The sequence below is a fragment of the Microcebus murinus genome, chromosome 22, assembly GCF_040939455.1.
Source record: "Microcebus murinus isolate Inina chromosome 22, M.murinus_Inina_mat1.0, whole genome shotgun sequence".
Classification (NCBI taxonomy): domain Eukaryota; kingdom Metazoa; phylum Chordata; class Mammalia; order Primates; family Cheirogaleidae; genus Microcebus; species Microcebus murinus.
In genome coordinates, this window is record NC_134125.1 from 35,162,634 (window position 1) to 35,179,784 (window position 17,151).

A 17,151-nucleotide genomic window follows, 5' to 3' on the forward strand; every position below is an offset into this window, starting at 1 on the left:
GTGGTAACTGAAAGAGAATTTTAAAGCTGACAGAATAGGTGAGGAAAGGCATAGGAGATTTCCACACCCAGTAAGGAAGCCTTTCCCGAAATGGAAGAAAGAAACGAGCAAACAGAGACACCGGTAGCCCGCCCGGATCAGAGTCTGCCCCTGAGAGAAAGTACCCTGACCAGGTTCACCCGTGGGTGGTTGGTGAGCTAGCGGCATTCAGAAGAGCGAGGCCCGCAGTCTGTGCGGAAGACACCTGCACTCGGGTGTGTGTGGCGGCACAATTCACAAGCAGCTCCAGATGTTAAACCAAGGAGAAGCCAGGGAGTTCCCAACGCCCCAGGTGTCCTCAGCCCACGACCGGCTGCTGTGGGAATGCGAAGCCCGGCTCCTTGTCTCAGAGCGGGACAACCAGGAGGTGTGATGTCCACCCCGGGGTTCCCAGGAGGATCAGGCTGAAGCTGGGACTTGGCCTCAAAGTGTCCCCTCGCATGGCCACCCCCTTCCCCTTCCTGCTCCTCTACTCCTGGTGCCCCTCCATCCAGGGGCCAGACCTTAAAGAGTCACCGCAAGAGAATCCTGGTCCCAAAGGAGCCTTCTGGGGGACCCGTGCTGAGAGAGGTTGTGGGCATGGCCCGCTGGGGCTCTGCCCGACCCAGGGCTGAGAGATGCAACCTCCCAGCTCTGGGTCCCTGCAGCAAGTGTTGGCAAGCACAGGGCCAGTCCTCCAAAGGCCCAGGTGCAGGGAGCCCAGGCCAAGCAGCCTGTGGAAGAAGCCACTTGCCGTGCCACCCCGGGAACAGGACTGCAGGCCCCGGCCCTTCCCACCTCCTCCTCCTCCTCCTCCTCCCCCCCCACCCCCCACCCCCGCCCGACATGGCTCAGGGCTCAGAGACACCTCAGACTCTTGCTACCCAAAGTGCAAAGGGCATCAGTTGCTCATCCAAACCCCCCGCCCAGCAGACCACGTTGTCCAGCCAGCCCCCGGGCCTCCCTGGGGTACCCAGCACAAAAGGGCAGACACCCACCGGACCCTCAATCTCAGTTTTCGGATGTTTTTGCCACTCTAAGGACCCGCAGGCCAGCTGGGCCTTCGGACAGGACAGAGAGCCCCGGAATCCGACGTGGAGAGCTGGGTGTACGTCCCCATGAGGAGGCGGTCCCCACCTCCGCGGCTCTCCCCTTGCGGGGAGCGGCAGCCGCAGGGCCTCAGGGAAGACACCAGGCTGGGCCCCCACAGCACAGCGGGGGCACGTCCCCCGCACGCAACTTAGTGACGGCTGCTCGAGACTGCTGCGGCCACCCTGCTGCCGGGTTCCTGGAGGGCTTCCTGGAAGCAGCGTCCACACCAAGCCCTTGGAAGGCCCAGGGGACGGGGGAGCCGGTCATGCAGGGGCCGAGGACGGTGACGGGCAAGGAGGAGCATGTCAGGCAGGGGCCGAGGACGGGCCGGGCCGGGTAGGAAGGAGCCGTTCAGGCAGGGGCTGAGGACGGTGACGGGCCAGATGGGGAGGAGCGAGTCAGGCAGGGGTTGAAGTGATGGCCCGGGCGGGGAGGAGGGTGTCAGGCAGGGGCAGAGGATGGTGACAGGCCGGACGGGAAGGAGCCGGTCAGGCAGGGGCCCAGGACAGTGACGGGCCTGGCCGGGGGGGGGGGGGGAGTGCGTCAGGCAGGGGCACAGGAGACGGGCTGGGTAAGGGTTAGGGTTACAGTTAGGGCACAATTCACAATCGCAAAGATGTGGAAGCGACCCGAGTGCCCATCCATCCAGGAGTGCACTAATAAAATGTGGCGCGTGGACACCACGGAGTGCTATTTGGCTATGAGGAGCAGTGGTGAGAGGGCACCTCTCGTGTTCTCCCGGCCAGAGCTGGAACCCGTTCCAGTAAGCCAAGTGTCCCAAGAACGGACACAAGAGCGCCACGTGCGCGCGCTCGCCAGCAGATTGGTAGGGACCGATGGACACCTAAGTGGACACAGAGGAATCGCCTTCATCGGGTGGGTGTCGGGCGGGCGGGGGGAGGGGATGGGCGTGCACATCCATTAGGAATGGGGTGGGTGCGCACCAACCGGGGCATGGGCGCACTTGAAGCTCTGACCCGAGGGGGGAGGCGGGGACAGGGCGATGCAGCTGACCTTAACATTGGTACCCCCACCATACGCTGGGAGAAAATGAGAAATAAATGAAATCAGAAAACGGGGAGGAGGGGGGCACGGGCAATACATGTCACCTCAATACGTGGACTCCCATGATCTGCTCGGAAAGAGAGAGAAAAGAAAATGTAATCATAGAGATAAGAGACACCTTTTCAGAAAATGAATCCGAAAAGAAAAGTAAAATGAGGCCTGTGGAGCAGGTCTGCGTGTGACTCCGGATCCCCCAACATCCAGTGCCACCACCGAAGATTCCTACGTGTAGAACCCCAAAAGCAACGGGACGAGAGTTCTGGTCACATACTCGCTCAAAATGACGTCCTGGAATTCTCCTGGAACTCCCTCCCCTCTCAGCCTCTCAAGGTTTCCTCCAGCGTGTCGGTTCCCACAGACCAGACCTTTGGTCTGACACCTGACAGTCCAGATGCCACGCATGCTGCCGCGTGGCGGCGGTGTCACGGCTCGGGACAAGAGGAGGCCCCACGGTGCGGGCTGGGGCGCCAGGCACCGCGACGGGCGCTGAGGGTGGGGGTGATCCCCCGGACCGCCGCCGCGCTCCCAGAAAGGGGACAGAACAAGAGGCAAAAAAAAAAAAAAAAAGCCTACGGCACCCGGTATTCCCAGGCGGTCTCCCATCCAAGTACCAACCAGGCCCGACCCTGCTTAGCTTCCGAGACCAGAGGAGATCGGGGGCGTTCAGGGTGGTGTGGCCCTAGACGGCGGAGGGCGCCCCTGCCCCGCTCAAGAAGCCGAGCCTCTCTGCGCTTCCCCGCCGCCTCCTCCCGCCCCAGGCCCCGCGCCGCCGGGTCGGGTCGGGTCGGGCCTGTTGAGTTCGCCAGCCAGCCGGGTCCGGCGGGCTCCCAGGGACGGGGGTGACGGGCGGGGCGGGCCGGGGTGGGGGGCTGTCTCTCTATACACACACACACACTCACACTCACTCACACTCACACAAGATGCTCCTCCACGGCTGTACTCGCCAAGGTGGAGACCTTCCAGCCCCCATCCTCTCCTGGCCTGGCCTCCTTCACCTACCCGCTGCCCACCCCCAGCCTGTCGCCGCCGCAGCCGCCACCGCCTCCGAGGCGGCCACTGACTGCGCACGCGCGGGGCGCTTGCCCTTTGACCCCAGCCAGGGGCCGCCCTCCCCCACAACCCCTTTCAGCTGCGCCCCCCCCCCGCCCTGTGCGTGGGCTGCCGCCTATTCCCCCGGGTCAGGGCTGGGGCACAGCGCATGGGGGAGGGGAGCGAGTGTAGGGGCGTCTCTCGGGATGTGTCCCATGGGTGTGGTGGGGTGGGGTGGGGTGCTTTGGGGGGCTCTGAAGAAATCAATCCCCTCCATCTCCTCCCTCTGGAAAACGCCCAAGCCCTTGGAGACCTGCGGGCACCGCTACCGTGGGGGCCGGGACCCTCCTCTGTGTCCTCCTGTGGCCCAGTCCAAGGGGCCTGGGCCTGGCCGGGGCTGCATTGGACCCCGACCACCCTGGCGTGTGGACTCCCTAAAAATCGGCGATTAGATATTGGATTCCAGCTTCATGGAGGTCATTTCACTAATGAGTGCACCGGAAAGAGTTTCCTAAACCATCTGTGAGGGTGGCAACTGAAAGAGAATTTTAAAGCTGACAGAATAGGCGAGGGAAGGCATAGGAGATTTCCACACCCAGCAAGGAAGACTTTCCCGAAATGGAAGAAGAAACGAGCAAACAGAGACACCGGTAGCCCGCCCGGATCAGAGTCTGCCCCTGAGAGAAAGTACCCTGACCAGGTTCACCCGTGGGTGGTTGGCGAGCTAGCGGCATTCAGAAGAGCGAGGCCCGCAGTCTGTGCGGAAGACACCTGCACTCGGGTGTGTGTGGCGGCACAATTCACAAGCAGCTCCAGATGTTAAACCAAGGAGAAGCCAGGGAGTTCCCAACGCCCCAGGTGTCCTCAGCCCACGACCGGCTGCTGTGGGAATGCGAAGCCCGGCTCCTTGTCTCAGAGCGGGACAACCAGGAGGTGTGATGTACACCCCGGGGTTCCCAGGAGGATCAGGCTGAAGCTGGGACTTGGCCTCAAAGTGTCCCCTCGCATGGCCACCCCCTTCCCCTTCCTGCTCCTCTACTCCTGGTGCCCCTCCATCCAGGGGCCAGACCTTAAAGAGTCACCGCAAGAGAATCCTGGTCCCAAAGGAGCCTTCTGGGGGACCCGTGCTGAGAGAGGTTGTGGGCATGGCCCGCTGGGGCTCTGCCCGACCCAGGGCTGAGAGATGCAACCTCCCAGCTCTGGGTCCCTGCAGCAAGTGTTGGCAAGCACAGGGCCAGTCCTCCAAAGGCCCAGGTGCAGGGAGCCCAGGCCAAGCAGCCTGTGGAAGAAGCCACTTGCCGTGCCACCCCGGGAACAGGACTGCAGGCCCCGGCCCTTCCCACCTCCTCCTCCTCCTCCTCCTCCCCCCCCACCCCCCACCCCCGCCCGACATGGCTCAGGGCTCAGAGACACCTCAGACTCTTGCTACCCAAAGTGCAAAGGGCATCAGTTGCTCATCCAAACCCCCCGCCCAGCAGACCACGTTGTCCAGCCAGCCCCCGGGCCTCCCTGGGGTACCCAGCACAAAAGGGCAGACACCCACCGGACCCTCAATCTCAGTTTTCGGATGTTTTTGCCACTCTAAGGACCCGCAGGCCAGCTGGGCCTTCGGGCAGGACAGAGAGCCCGCGGAATCCGACGTGGAGAGCTGGGTGTACGTCCCCATGAGGAGGCGGTCCCCACCTCCGCGGCTCTCCCCTTGCGGGGAGCGGCAGCCGCAGGGCCTCAGGGAAGACACCAGGCTGGGCCCCCACAGCACAGCGGGGGCACGTCCCCCGCACGCAACTTAGTGACGGCTGCTCGAGACTGCTGCGGCCACCCTGCTGCCGGGTTCCTGGAGGGCTTCCTGGAAGCAGCGTCCACACCAAGCCCTTGGAAGGCCCAGGGGACGGGGGAGCCGGTCATGCAGGGGCCGAGGACGGTGACGGGCAAGGAGGAGCATGTCAGGCAGGGGCCGAGGACGGGCCGGGCCGGGTAGGAAGGAGCCGTTCAGGCAGGGGCTGAGGACGGTGACGGGCCAGATGGGGAGGAGCGAGTCAGGCAGGGGTTGAAGTGATGGCCCGGGCGGGGAGGAGGGTGTCAGGCAGGGGCAGAGGATGGTGACAGGCCGGACGGGAAGGAGCCGGTCAGGCAGGGGCCCAGGACAGTGACGGGCCTGGCCGGGGGGGTGGGGGGGAGTGCGTCAGGCAGGGGCACAGGAGACGGGCTGGGTAAGGGTTAGGGTTACAGTTAGGGCACAATTCACAATCGCAAAGATGTGGAAGCGACCCGAGTGCCCATCCATCCAGGAGTGCACTAATAAAATGTGGCGCGTGGACACCACGGAGTGCTATTTGGCTATGAGGAGCAGTGGTGAGAGGGCACCTCTCGTGTTCTCCCGGCCAGAGCTGGAACCCGTTCCAGTAAGCCAAGTGTCCCAAGAACGGACACAAGAGCGCCACGTGCGCGCGCTCGCCAGCAGATTGGTAGGGACCGATGGACACCTAAGTGGACACAGAGGAATCGCCTTCATCGGGTGGGTGTCGGGCGGGCGGGGGGAGGGGATGGGCGTGCACATCCATTAGGAATGGGGTGGGTGCGCACCAACCGGGGCATGGGCGCACTTGAAGCTCTGACCCGAGGGGGGAGGCTGGGACAGGGCGATGCAGCTGACCTTAACATTGGTACCCCCACCATACGCTGGGAGAAAATGAGAAATAAATGAAATCAGAAAACGGGGAGGAGGGGGGCACGGGCAATACATGTCACCTCAATACGTGGACTCCCATGATCTGCTCGGAAAGAGAGAGAAAAGAAAATGTAATCATAGAGATAAGAGACACCTTTTCAGAAAATGAATCCGAAAAGAAAAGTAAAATGAGGCCTGTGGAGCAGGTCTGCGTGTGACTCCGGATCCCCCAACATCCAGTGCCACCACCGAAGATTCCTACGTGTAGAACCCCAAAAGCAACGGGACGAGAGTTCTGGTCACATACTCGCTCAAAATGACGTCCTGGAATTCTCCTGGAACTCCCTCCCCTCTCGGCCTCTCAAGGTTTCCTCCAGCGTGTCGGTTCCCACAGACCAGACCTTTGGTCTGACACCTGACAGTCCAGATGCCACGCATGCTGCCGCGTGGCGGCGGTGTCACGGCTCGGGACAAGAGGAGGCCCCACGGTGCGGGCTGGGGCGCCAGGCACCGCGACGGGCGCTGAGGGTGGGGGTGATCCCCCGGACCGCCGCCGCGCTCCCAGAAAGGGGACAGAACAAGAGGCAAAAAAAAAAAAAAAAAAAGCCTACGGCACCCGGTATTCCCAGGCGGTCTCCCATCCAAGTACCAACCAGGCCCGACCCTGCTTAGCTTCCGAGACCAGAGGAGATCGGGGGCGTTCAGGGTGGTGTGGCCCTAGACGGCGGAGGGCGCCCCTGCCCCGCTCAAGAAGCCGAGCCTCTCTGCGCTTCCCCGCCGCCTCCTCCCGCCCCAGGCCCCGCGCCGCCGGGTCGGGTCGGGTCGGGCCTGTTGAGTTCGCCAGCCAGCCGGGTCCGGCGGGCTCCCAGGGACGGGGGTGACGGGCGGGGCGGGGCGGGGTGGGGGGCTGTCTCTCTATACACACACACACACTCACACTCACTCACACTCACACAAGATGCTCCTCCACGGCTGTACTCGCCAAGGTGGAGACCTTCCAGCCCCCATCCTCTCCTGGCCTGGCCTCCTTCACCTACCCGCTGCCCACCCCCAGCCCGTCGCCGCCGCAGCCGCCACCGCCTCCGAGGCGGCCACTGACTGCGCACGCGCGGGGCGCTTGCCCTTTGACCCCAGCCAGGGGCCGCCCTCCCCCACAACCCCTTTCAGCTGCGCCCCCCGCCCTGTGCGTGGGCTGCCGCCTATTCCCCCGGGTCAGGGCTGGGGCACAGCGCATGGGGGAGGGGAGCGAGTGTAGGGGCGTCTCTCGGGATGTGTCCCATGGGTGTGGTGGGGTGGGGTGGGGTGCTTTGGGGGGCTCTGAAGAAATCAATCCCCTCCATCTCCTCCCTCTGGAAAACGCCCAAGCCCTTGGAGACCTGCGGGCACCGCTACCGTGGGGGCCGGGACCCTCCTCTGTGTCCTCCTGTGGCCCAGTCCAAGGGGCCTGGGCCTGGCCGGGGCTGCATTGGACCCCGACCACCCTGGCGTGTGGACTCCCTAAAAATCGGCGATTAGATATTGGATTCCAGCTTCATTGAGGTCATTTCACTAATGAGTGCACCGGAAAGAGTTTCCTAAACCATCTGTGAGGGTGGCAACTGAAAGAGAATTTTAAAGCTGACAGAATAGGCGAGGGAAGGCATAGGAGATTTCCACACCCAGCAAGGAAGACTTTCCCGAAATGGAAGAAAGAAACGAGCAAACAGAGACACCGGTAGCCCGCCCGGATCAGAGTCTGCCCCTGAGAGAAAGTACCCTGACCAGGTTCACCCGTGGGTGGTTGGCGAGCTAGCGGCATTCAGAAGAGCGAGGCCCGCAGTCTGTGCGGAAGACACCTGCACTCGGGTGTGTGTGGCGGCACAATTCACAAGCAGCTCCAGATGTTAAACCAAGGAGAAGCCAGGGAGTTCCCAACGCCCCAGGTGTCCTCAGCCCACGACCGGCTGCTGTGGGAATGCGAAGCCCGGCTCCTTGTCTCAGAGCGGGACAACCAGGAGGTGTGATGTACACCCCGGGGTTCCCAGGAGGATCAGGCTGAAGCTGGGACTTGGCCTCAAAGTGTCCCCTCGCATGGCCACCCCCTTCCCCTTCCTGCTCCTCTACTCCTGGTGCCCCTCCATCCAGGGGCCAGACCTTAAAGAGTCACCGCAAGAGAATCCTGGTCCCAAAGGAGCCTTCTGGGGGACCCGTGCTGAGAGAGGTTGTGGGCATGGCCCGCTGGGGCTCTGCCCGACCCAGGGCTGAGAGATGCAACCTCCCAGCTCTGGGTCCCTGCAGCAAGTGTTGGCAAGCACAGGGCCAGTCCTCCAAAGGCCCAGGTGCAGGGAGCCCAGGCCAAGCAGCCTGTGGAAGAAGCCACTTGCCGTGCCACCCCGGGAACAGGACTGCAGGCCCCGGCCCTTCCCACCTCCTCCTCCTCCTCCTCCTCCCCCCCCACCCCCCACCCCCGCCCGACATGGCTCAGGGCTCAGAGACACCTCAGACTCTTGCTACCCAAAGTGCAAAGGGCATCAGTTGCTCATCCAAACCCCCCGCCCAGCAGACCACGTTGTCCAGCCAGCCCCCGGGCCTCCCTGGGGTACCCAGCACAAAAGGGCAGACACCCACCGGACCCTCAATCTCAGTTTTCGGATGTTTTTGCCACTCTAAGGACCCGCAGGCCAGCTGGGCCTTCGGGCAGGAAAGAGAGCCCGTGGAATCCGACGTGGAGAGCTGGGTGTACGTCCCCATGAGGAGGCGGTCCCCACCTCCGCGGCTCTCCCCTTGCGGGGAGCGGCAGCCGCAGGGCCTCAGGGAAGACACCAGGCTGGGCCCCCACAGCACAGCGGGGGCACGTCCCCCGCACGCAACTTAGTGACGGCTGCTCGAGACTGCTGCGGCCACCCTGCTGCCGGGTTCCTGGAGGGCTTCCTGGAAGCAGCGTCCACACCAAGCCCTTGGAAGGCCCAGGGGACGGGGGAGCCGGTCATGCAGGGGCCGAGGACGGTGACGGGCAAGGAGGAGCATGTCAGGCAGGGGCCGAGGACGGGCCGGGCCGGGTAGGAAGGAGCCGTTCAGGCAGGGGCTGAGGACGGTGACGGGCCAGATGGGGAGGAGCGAGTCAGGCAGGGGTTGAAGTGATGGCCCGGGCGGGGAGGAGGGTGTCAGGCAGGGGCAGAGGATGGTGACAGGCCGGACGGGAAGGAGCCGGTCAGGCAGGGGCCCAGGACAGTGACGGGCCTGGCCGGGGGGGGGGGGGGGAGTGCGTCAGGCAGGGGCACAGGAGACGGGCTGGGTAAGGGTTAGGGTTACAGTTAGGGCACAATTCACAATCGCAAAGATGTGGAAGCGACCCGAGTGCCCATCCATCCAGGAGTGCACTAATAAAATGTGGCGCGTGGACACCACGGAGTGCTATTTGGCTATGAGGAGCAGTGGTGAGAGGGCACCTCTCGTGTTCTCCCGGCCAGAGCTGGAACCCGTTCCAGTAAGCCAAGTGTCCCAAGAACGGACACAAGAGCGCCACGTGCGCGCGCTCGCCAGCAGATTGGTAGGGACCGATGGACACCTAAGTGGACACAGAGGAATCGCCTTCATCGGGTGGGTGTCGGGCGGGCGGGGGGAGGGGATGGGCGTGCACATCCATTAGGAATGGGGTGGGTGCGCACCAACCGGGGCATGGGCGCACTTGAAGCTCTGACCCGAGGGGGGAGGCTGGGACAGGGCGATGCAGCTGACCTTAACATTGGTACCCCCACCATACGCTGGGAGAAAATGAGAAATAAATGAAATCAGAAAACGGGGAGGAGGGGGGCACGGGCAATACATGTCACCTCAATACGTGGACTCCCATGATCTGCTCGGAAAGAGAGAGAAAAGAAAATGTAATCATAGAGATAAGAGACACCTTTTCAGAAAATGAATCCGAAAAGAAAAGTAAAATGAGGCCTGTGGAGCAGGTCTGCGTGTGACTCCGGATCCCCCAACATCCAGTGCCACCACCGAAGATTCCTACGTGTAGAACCCCAAAAGCAACGGGACGAGAGTTCTGGTCACATACTCGCTCAAAATGACGTCCTGGAATTCTCCTGGAACTCCCTCCCCTCTCGGCCTCTCAAGGTTTCCTCCAGCGTGTCGGTTCCCACAGACCAGACCTTTGGTCTGACACCTGACAGTCCAGATGCCACGCATGCTGCCGCGTGGCGGCGGTGTCACGGCTCGGGACAAGAGGAGGCCCCACGGTGCGGGCTGGGGCGCCAGGCACCGCGACGGGCGCTGAGGGTGGGGGTGATCCCCCGGACCGCCGCCGCGCTCCCAGAAAGGGGACAGAACAAGAGGCAAAAAAAAAAAAAAAAAAAGCCTACGGCACCCGGTATTCCCAGGCGGTCTCCCATCCAAGTACCAACCAGGCCCGACCCTGCTTAGCTTCCGAGACCAGAGGAGATCGGGGGCGTTCAGGGTGGTGTGGCCCTAGACGGCGGAGGGCGCCCCTGCCCCGCTCAAGAAGCCGAGCCTCTCTGCGCTTCCCCGCCGCCTCCTCCCGCCCCAGGCCCCGCGCCGCCGGGTCGGGTCGGGTCGGGCCTGTTGAGTTCGCCAGCCAGCCGGGTCCGGCGGGCTCCCAGGGACGGGGGTGACGGGCGGGGCGGGGCGGGGTGGGGGGCTGTCTCTCTATACACACACACACACTCACACTCACTCACACTCACACAAGATGCTCCTCCACGGCTGTACTCGCCAAGGTGGAGACCTTCCAGCCCCCATCCTCTCCTGGCCTGGCCTCCTTCACCTACCCGCTGCCCACCCCCAGCCCGTCGCCGCCGCAGCCGCCGCCGCCTCCGAGGCGGCCACTGACTGCGCACGCGCGGGGCGCTTGCCCTTTGACCCCAGCCAGGGGCCGCCCTCCCCCACAACCCCTTTCAGCTGCGCCCCCCCGCCCTGTGCGTGGGCTGCCGCCTATTCCCCCGGGTCAGGGCTGGGGCACAGCGCATGGGGGAGGGGAGCGAGTGTAGGGGCGTCTCTCGGGATGTGTCCCATGGGTGTGGTGGGGTGGGGTGGGGTGCTTTGGGGGGCTCTGAAGAAATCAATCCCCTCCATCTCCTCCCTCTGGAAAACGCCCAAGCCCTTGGAGACCTGCGGGCACCGCTACCGTGGGGGCCGGGACCCTCCTCTGTGTCCTCCTGTGGCCCAGTCCAAGGGGCCTGGGCCTGGCCGGGGCTGCATTGGACCCCGACCACCCTGGCGTGTGGACTCCCTAAAAATCGGCGATTAGATATTGGATTCCAGCTTCATTGAGGTCATTTCACTAATGAGTGCACCGGAAAGAGTTTCCTAAACCATCTGTGAGGGTGGCAACTGAAAGAGAATTTTAAAGCTGACAGAATAGGCGAGGGAAGGCATAGGAGATTTCCACACCCAGCAAGGAAGACTTTCCCGAAATGGAAGAAAGAAACGAGCAAACAGAGACACCGGTAGCCCGCCCGGATCAGAGTCTGCCCCTGAGAGAAAGTACCCTGACCAGGTTCACCCGTGGGTGGGTGGCGAGCTAGCGGCATTCAGAAGAGCGAGGCCCGCAGTCTGTGCGGAAGACACCTGCACTCGGGTGTGTGTGGCGGCACAATTCACAAGCAGCTCCAGATGTTAAACCAAGGAGAAGCCAGGGAGTTCCCAACGCCCCAGGTGTCCTCAGCCCACGACCGGCTGCTGTGGGAATGCGAAGCCCGGCTCCTTGTCTCAGAGCGGGACAACCAGGAGGTGTGATGTACACCCCGGGGTTCCCAGGAGGATCAGGCTGAAGCTGGGACTTGGCCTCAAAGTGTCCCCTCGCATGGCCACCCCCTTCCCCTTCCTGCTCCTCTACTCCTGGTGCCCCTCCATCCAGGGGCCAGACCTTAAAGAGTCACCGCAAGAGAATCCTGGTCCCAAAGGAGCCTTCTGGGGGACCCGTGCTGAGAGAGGTTGTGGGCATGGCCCGCTGGGGCTCTGCCCGACCCAGGGCTGAGAGATGCAACCTCCCAGCTCTGGGTCCCTGCAGCAAGTGTTGGCAAGCACAGGGCCAGTCCTCCAAAGGCCCAGGTGCAGGGAGCCCAGGCCAAGCAGCCTGTGGAAGAAGCCACTTGCCGTGCCACCCCGGGAACAGGACTGCAGGCCCCGGCCCTTCCCACCTCCTCCTCCTCCTCCTCCTCCCCCCCCACCCCCCACCCCCGCCCGACATGGCTCAGGGCTCAGAGACACCTCAGACTCTTGCTACCCAAAGTGCAAAGGGCATCAGTTGCTCATCCAAACCCCCCGCCCAGCAGACCACGTTGTCCAGCCAGCCCCCGGGCCTCCCTGGGGTACCCAGCACAAAAGGGCAGACACCCACCGGACCCTCAATCTCAGTTTTCGGATGTTTTTGCCACTCTAAGGACCCGCAGGCCAGCTGGGCCTTCGGGCAGGACAGAGAGCCCGCGGAATCCGACGTGGAGAGCTGGGTGTACGTCCCCATGAGGAGGCGGTCCCCACCTCCGCGGCTCTCCCCTTGCGGGGAGCGGCAGCCGCAGGGCCTCAGGGAAGACACCAGGCTGGGCCCCCACAGCACAGCGGGGGCACGTCCCCCGCACGCAACTTAGTGACGGCTGCTCGAGACTGCTGCGGCCACCCTGCTGCCGGGTTCCTGGAGGGCTTCCTGGAAGCAGCGTCCACACCAAGCCCTTGGAAGGCCCAGGGGACGGGGGAGCCGGTCATGCAGGGGCCGAGGACGGTGACGGGCAAGGAGGAGCATGTCAGGCAGGGGCCGAGGACGGGCCGGGCCGGGTAGGAAGGAGCCGTTCAGGCAGGGGCTGAGGACGGTGACGGGCCAGATGGGGAGGAGCGAGTCAGGCAGGGGTTGAAGTGATGGCCCGGGCGGGGAGGAGGGTGTCAGGCAGGGGCAGAGGATGGTGACAGGCCGGACGGGAAGGAGCCGGTCAGGCAGGGGCCCAGGACAGTGACGGGCCTGGCCGGGGGGGGGGGGGAGTGCGTCAGGCAGGGGCACAGGAGACGGGCTGGGTAAGGGTTAGGGTTACAGTTAGGGCACAATTCACAATCGCAAAGATGTGGAAGCGACCCGAGTGCCCATCCATCCAGGAGTGCACTAATAAAATGTGGCGCGTGGACACCACGGAGTGCTATTTGGCTATGAGGAGCAGTGGTGAGAGGGCACCTCTCGTGTTCTCCCGGCCAGAGCTGGAACCCGTTCCAGTAAGCCAAGTGTCCCAAGAACGGACACAAGAGCGCCACGTGCGCGCGCTCGCCAGCAGATTGGTAGGGACCGATGGACACCTAAGTGGACACAGAGGAATCGCCTTCATCGGGTGGGTGTCGGGCGGGCGGGGGGAGGGGATGGGCGTGCACATCCATTAGGAATGGGGTGGGTGCGCACCAACCGGGGCATGGGCGCACTTGAAGCTCTGACCCGAGGGGGGAGGCTGGGACAGGGCGATGCAGCTGACCTTAACATTGGTACCCCCACCATACGCTGGGAGAAAATGAGAAATAAATGAAATCAGAAAACGGGGAGGAGGGGGGCACGGGCAATACATGTCACCTCAATACGTGGACTCCCATGATCTGCTCGGAAAGAGAGAGAAAAGAAAATGTAATCATAGAGATAAGAGACACCTTTTCAGAAAATGAATCCGAAAAGAAAAGTAAAATGAGGCCTGTGGAGCAGGTCTGCGTGTGACTCCGGATCCCCCAACATCCAGTGCCACCACCGAAGATTCCTACGTGTAGAACCCCAAAAGCAACGGGACGAGAGTTCTGGTCACATACTCGCTCAAAATGACGTCCTGGAATTCTCCTGGAACTCCCTCCCCTCTCGGCCTCTCAAGGTTTCCTCCAGCGTGTCGGTTCCCACAGACCAGACCTTTGGTCTGACACCTGACAGTCCAGATGCCACGCATGCTGCCGCGTGGCGGCGGTGTCACGGCTCGGGACAAGAGGAGGCCCCACGGTGCGGGCTGGGGCGCCAGGCACCGCGACGGGCGCTGAGGGTGGGGGTGATCCCCCGGACCGCCGCCGCGCTCCCAGAAAGGGGACAGAACAAGAGGCAAAAAAAAAAAAAAAAAAGCCTACGGCACCCGGTATTCCCAGGCGGTCTCCCATCCAAGTACCAACCAGGCCCGACCCTGCTTAGCTTCCGAGACCAGAGGAGATCGGGGGCGTTCAGGGTGGTGTGGCCCTAGACGGCGGAGGGCGCCCCTGCCCCGCTCAAGAAGCCGAGCCTCTCTGCGCTTCCCCGCCGCCTCCTCCCGCCCCAGGCCCCGCGCCGCCGGGTCGGGTCGGGTCGGGCCTGTTGAGTTCGCCAGCCAGCCGGGTCCGGCGGGCTCCCAGGGACGGGGGTGACGGGCGGGGCGGGGCGGGGTGGGGGGCTGTCTCTCTATACACACACACACACTCACACTCACTCACACTCACACAAGATGCTCCTCCACGGCTGTACTCGCCAAGGTGGAGACCTTCCAGCCCCCATCCTCTCCTGGCCTGGCCTCCTTCACCTACCCGCTGCCCACCCCCAGCCCGTCGCCGCCGCAGCCGCCGCCGCCTCCGAGGCGGCCACTGACTGCGCACGCGCGGGGCGCTTGCCCTTTGACCCCAGCCAGGGGCCGCCCTCCCCCACAACCCCTTTCAGCTGCGCCCCCCCGCCCTGTGCGTGGGCTGCCGCCTATTCCCCCGGGTCAGGGCTGGGGCACAGCGCATGGGGGAGGGGAGCGAGTGTAGGGGCGTCTCTCGGGATGTGTCCCATGGGTGTGGTGGGGTGGGGTGGGGTGCTTTGGGGGGCTCTGAAGAAATCAATCCCCTCCATCTCCTCCCTCTGGAAAACGCCCAAGCCCTTGGAGACCTGCGGGCACCGCTACCGTGGGGGCCGGGACCCTCCTCTGTGTCCTCCTGTGGCCCAGTCCAAGGGGCCTGGGCCTGGCCGGGGCTGCATTGGACCCCGACCACCCTGGCGTGTGGACTCCCTAAAAATCGGCGATTAGATATTGGATTCCAGCTTCATTGAGGTCATTTCACTAATGAGTGCACCGGAAAGAGTTTCCTAAACCATCTGTGAGGGTGGCAACTGAAAGAGAATTTTAAAGCTGACAGAATAGGCGAGGGAAGGCATAGGAGATTTCCACACCCAGCAAGGAAGACTTTCCCGAAATGGAAGAAAGAAACGAGCAAACAGAGACACCGGTAGCCCGCCCGGATCAGAGTCTGCCCCTGAGAGAAAGTACCCTGACCAGGTTCACCCGTGGGTGGGTGGCGAGCTAGCGGCATTCAGAAGAGCGAGGCCCGCAGTCTGTGCGGAAGACACCTGCACTCGGGTGTGTGTGGCGGCACAATTCACAAGCAGCTCCAGATGTTAAACCAAGGAGAAGCCAGGGAGTTCCCAACGCCCCAGGTGTCCTCAGCCCACGACCGGCTGCTGTGGGAATGCGAAGCCCGGCTCCTTGTCTCAGAGCGGGACAACCAGGAGGTGTGATGTACACCCCGGGGTTCCCAGGAGGATCAGGCTGAAGCTGGGACTTGGCCTCAAAGTGTCCCCTCGCATGGCCACCCCCTTCCCCTTCCTGCTCCTCTACTCCTGGTGCCCCTCCATCCAGGGGCCAGACCTTAAAGAGTCACCGCAAGAGAATCCTGGTCCCAAAGGAGCCTTCTGGGGGACCCGTGCTGAGAGAGGTTGTGGGCATGGCCCGCTGGGGCTCTGCCCGACCCAGGGCTGAGAGATGCAACCTCCCAGCTCTGGGTCCCTGCAGCAAGTGTTGGCAAGCACAGGGCCAGTCCTCCAAAGGCCCAGGTGCAGGGAGCCCAGGCCAAGCAGCCTGTGGAAGAAGCCACTTGCCGTGCCACCCCGGGAACAGGACTGCAGGCCCCGGCCCTTCCCACCTCCTCCTCCTCCTCCTCCTCCCCCCCCACCCCCCACCCCCGCCCGACATGGCTCAGGGCTCAGAGACACCTCAGACTCTTGCTACCCAAAGTGCAAAGGGCATCAGTTGCTCATCCAAACCCCCCGCCCAGCAGACCACGTTGTCCAGCCAGCCCCCGGGCCTCCCTGGGGTACCCAGCACAAAAGGGCAGACACCCACCGGACCCTCAATCTCAGTTTTCGGATGTTTTTGCCACTCTAAGGACCCGCAGGCCAGCTGGGCCTTCGGGCAGGACAGAGAGCCCGCGGAATCCGACGTGGAGAGCTGGGTGTACGTCCCCATGAGGAGGCGGTCCCCACCTCCGCGGCTCTCCCCTTGCGGGGAGCGGCAGCCGCAGGGCCTCAGGGAAGACACCAGGCTGGGCCCCCACAGCACAGCGGGGGCACGTCCCCCGCACGCAACTTAGTGACGGCTGCTCGAGACTGCTGCGGCCACCCTGCTGCCGGGTTCCTGGAGGGCTTCCTGGAAGCAGCGTCCACACCAAGCCCTTGGAAGGCCCAGGGGACGGGGGAGCCGGTCATGCAGGGGCCGAGGACGGTGACGGGCAAGGAGGAGCATGTCAGGCAGGGGCCGAGGACGGGCCGGGCCGGGTAGGAAGGAGCCGTTCAGGCAGGGGCTGAGGACGGTGACGGGCCAGATGGGGAGGAGCGAGTCAGGCAGGGGTTGAAGTGATGGCCCGGGCGGGGAGGAGGGTGTCAGGCAGGGGCAGAGGATGGTGACAGGCCGGACGGGAAGGAGCCGGTCAGGCAGGGGCCCAGGACAGTGACGGGCCTGGCCGGGGGGGGGGGGGGGAGTGCGTCAGGCAGGGGCACAGGAGACGGGCTGGGTAAGGGTTAGGGTTACAGTTAGGGCACAATTCACAATCGCAAAGATGTGGAAGCGACCCGAGTGCCCATCCATCCAGGAGTGCACTAATAAAATGTGGCGCGTGGACACCACGGAGTGCTATTTGGCTATGAGGAGCAGTGGTGAGAGGGCACCTCTCGTGTTCTCCCGGCCAGAGCTGGAACCCGTTCCAGTAAGCCAAGTGTCCCAAGAACGGACACAAGAGCGCCACGTGCGCGCGCTCGCCAGCAGATTGGTAGGGACCGATGGACACCTAAGTGGACACAGAGGAATCGCCTTCATCGGGTGGGTGTCGGGCGGGCGGGGGGAGGGGATGGGCGTGCACATCCATTAGGAATGGGGTGGGTGCGCACCAACCGGGGCATGGGCGCACTTGAAGCTCTGACCCGAGGGGGGAGGCTGGGACAGGGCGATGCAGCTGACCTTAACATTGGTACCCCCACCATACGCTGGGAGAAAATGAGAAATAAATGAAATCAGAAAACGGGGAGGAGGGGGGCACGGGCAATACATGTCACCTCA

The 17,151-nt window shown here is 63.6% G+C and overlaps 4 non-coding genes across 4 annotated transcripts; all 4 read right to left on the reverse strand.

Moving 5' to 3' along the window:
* Positions 1-2,741: 2,741 nt before the first annotated feature.
* LOC142863563 (5S ribosomal RNA) lies at positions 2,742-2,860 on the reverse strand. The gene has a single exon (XR_012914333.1). It is a non-coding gene; the product is annotated as a 5S ribosomal RNA (ribosomal RNA).
* Positions 2,861-6,476: 3,616 nt separating this feature from the next.
* LOC142863574 (5S ribosomal RNA) lies at positions 6,477-6,595 on the reverse strand. Its single transcript, XR_012914344.1, has one exon. It is a non-coding gene; the product is annotated as a 5S ribosomal RNA (ribosomal RNA).
* Positions 6,596-10,208: 3,613 nt separating this feature from the next.
* LOC142863585 (5S ribosomal RNA) lies at positions 10,209-10,327 on the reverse strand. Its single transcript, XR_012914356.1, has one exon. It is a non-coding gene; the product is annotated as a 5S ribosomal RNA (ribosomal RNA).
* A 3,611-nt stretch (positions 10,328-13,938) lies between these two features.
* LOC142863596 (5S ribosomal RNA) lies at positions 13,939-14,057 on the reverse strand. Its single transcript, XR_012914367.1, has one exon. It is a non-coding gene; the product is annotated as a 5S ribosomal RNA (ribosomal RNA).
* Positions 14,058-17,151: the final 3,094 nt, after the last annotated feature.